Source organism: Pygoscelis adeliae, unplaced genomic scaffold (assembly GCF_000699105.1).
Source record: "Pygoscelis adeliae isolate BGI_AS28 unplaced genomic scaffold, ASM69910v1 Scaffold62, whole genome shotgun sequence".
Lineage (NCBI taxonomy): Eukaryota > Metazoa > Chordata > Aves > Sphenisciformes > Spheniscidae > Pygoscelis > Pygoscelis adeliae.
This window is the reverse complement of record NW_008824401.1, coordinates 3,464,681-3,467,778: the sequence shown is the minus strand read 5'-3', so window position 1 is coordinate 3,467,778 and position 3,098 is coordinate 3,464,681.

The following is a 3,098-nucleotide window of genomic DNA, read 5'->3' as shown; positions in this document are numbered from 1 at the left end:
GAGGGCTGAACTAGCACTGCCACCATACATCTGTTCCGGCATCTGGTTTGGGAACATTAAATCTGATCCAATGCCCATTGAAATCAGTGAAAAGATTCCTGCAGATTTCGGTAGACCATCCAGAGGCTGAGGAGCAGCTAACCCAGCATCGCACGAACAGTTAGCTCCTCATCAGCCTGCAGTGTGGGATGATGGCCATACCCTGTGCCTCTCACACACCACACACGTGCCACACACACCAGGGCAGCGCAGGGCTGGCCAAACCCTGTTTGCGTGGGCAAGGGAAATGGGACTCACATGAACAGAGCCGGGGAGTAGAGAGGTTGGAAGTAAATATTTTTTTCTAGATTACAGAAACATAGTTACCAAGCTGAGACTGCCCAAAGATTGTAGGATTCGATGTTTTTTATTGCTGCTGTCTTTCCTTTCTCTGGACTCTCAAGGAAGCGAACCAGTGACAAGGGGGCTAGCTTGCTGATGGGGTCCCCCTGCCAGGGCGCCCTTGTCACCCATTTTGTGCATCTCCCCCCTTCATTTGCTGAGTTTTACCCTCGGGCCTGCCTCCAGTTTGGAAACACTGAATGGCCCTTAATGATAGCAGCACAAACAAAACCCTATAAAGGCAGGATTTGTGATTTACATGGGGTTAATTACCACAACAAGCATGTTTATTCACTTCTTTAATAAATCCTTAAGACAAGAACAAGTACTAGTTTGACCAGATTCATCCTGTGCATATATTTTTCTTGTAGCCATTTTTCCAAATCTGTATGTGCAGGATAGAAAGAGACAAAATATCTCTCATCACTTAGGCAATAACTCATGAGCTGTGTGCTTTTTCTGCCTGTAATGGCATCAGCATTTACTTCAAATCTGGTACAAAATAGACTTTATCATTGCTTTTGCTGTCTTGTCTTTTTTTTTAAAGGAAATGAGAGATCATAAATGCATATTAACTACAGCAGTGTGATCTATTGCTCTGACACCTACTTGCCATAGGAGGAATGTGAGGTCTATGTTTGTTTCTGCTAAACTAATAAGACCTGATCATTACATTCATGAGGTTAAAAACCCGCGGTGACAAGTGCTGGTGCATGTCCAGGCCCTGCGGTGTGAAGCTGTGCTTCTGCGAGGGTCCTATGAAGTCCATGATTTGCTTAAACATTACTGATGACGGCAAGTTGAAGATTCACACCGTCGAATAGAATGAATAGCTTGGTTTCATCAACATCTGGTTTACAGAAGAGGTAACTGATGTAGAGAGGTGACCAGTGGCTTTGGGAGCCTCTGGTTTTAGGTGATGGATCACTTGAATGACTTTACGGGGACCAATATTATTAAACACTGCCCCTGATTCAGTTGCATTCTGATATACACAGGTTGCAAAAAGGTTTTCTTCAGCTGTTGATTCAGCTTAGCTTTAGCTGTCTTCTAGGTTTTCAGCACCCACACGTGTGTAGGGTTGACTGCAGTGTCCCTGATTTGCTAGAAAAGTATTTGCAATGGCTCAGCGCTGTACCGGATGGGGGTCCCCTGCCGTTCCTTAGGAATTTGTGTCAGACAGAACATTTCGTACAACGCAGAAGATTTTGTCACCTTGATTCGAAGGAAGTTGTTTGTGTTAATGCTTAAAGGTAACGTGAGACAAGGCAAACGCTTTACTTTAGAACACACGTTGTGCCATTGATGTACACAGTACAGTAAATATAACAAACAAAGAGTCCACCATGGTATTTACACTCACCGCAAATGCATTTGCAAAATAGGAGTATTTGCAATCCAATAAAATAGTACTGCTTTTAGCAGAAACCCTGTGTGTTCAGTGAAGTGCGCTCCTCAACTTTTCTTACCATTTATCAACCCAACACATTCCTCCCCATTTTTTTTAATGCCTTCCATTAATAGTTAAGAAAAACCTAGGGAAAACAAACACTCTATTCGTGATTGTTTATTCACCAGTCTCTTAGGAACCATAATTACGTCTCCCAGGAATTGTGTGTTTTATCATACTGTATATCTTAAAGAGCCACTTTAGGTAAAATAACAAGGAGTGCCTTATGAAGGAAAATTGGATTCATTTTAAGATTTTTTTAACCCTCCGAAGAATGGCTCTTTGTTTACTTCTTTAGTGCATGTGGCAACTTGCCCAAGTAAATACTATGCTGCATAAATACCAGAGATTGGTATTTATGATATTACATAAACATACTCTGAATAATGACTCATTGTTGCAGTGAAGAAGAACACAAGCAATATACATTGCAGTCAATGCATTATTTCTCATCACAGTATTAAGTGGCACTGAAGCGCTGTAGTACGAAATGATACTGAGAATGGAGAGAAGTCCTATAGCATTGTTTAGCACATCTGAGTTTACTAAACAAAACAGAAAACAGCCAAAACAGGAGTGTGATTAGAATAAGAAACACATCAGGTTAGTCATCAATATGCAGGGATGAGGAATCAGTGGTTATGTATATTTTGGGGTTGATTGGCAGAAGGGTTATTGCTCTTTAAACTAAAAAATCATCCAATACATTTATACTGCTGTTACTACAAGGAGCCCAATACATTGATACGGCTGTTACAAGGAGCTGAGCCCTCAGGGTTCATACTCCTGGCCTGCAGTGGTACTCGGGTCCACTTATAGCAATAGGATGTTGATACCAGTTTTTCACTCATGGAGCCACGCTTTCAAGTGACTTTATTTCTCAGAGTATTAGTTTATCCAGCTACAGTTTCATTAAACATTTACCTGCATTTCAGCAAAATTCTGTGTGTGCATGGATTTGTGTGAACAAAAATGTCACCATGCCACACTTTGCATTACTGCCAAATGATGGCTCCCCTGCTGCGTGGGGTTCAGATCTGAGAACTCAAAATCCCAAAAGGAAGATGTGTATGCCAAACCTTCTCTTTTAAAGCCAGTGGGGTATTAAATAACTTTATTTTTCAAATCCATGGTTGTAGTCTATCTCGTCCAAACAGCAAAAATAAAATACACTCAAATCCTCAAAGGGCGACTGAACCACCCCTTTAAAAAGGATGATGAAAATTGTCACCCATAATAATGCAGTAGCCTAAAAGTGTGATTTTTT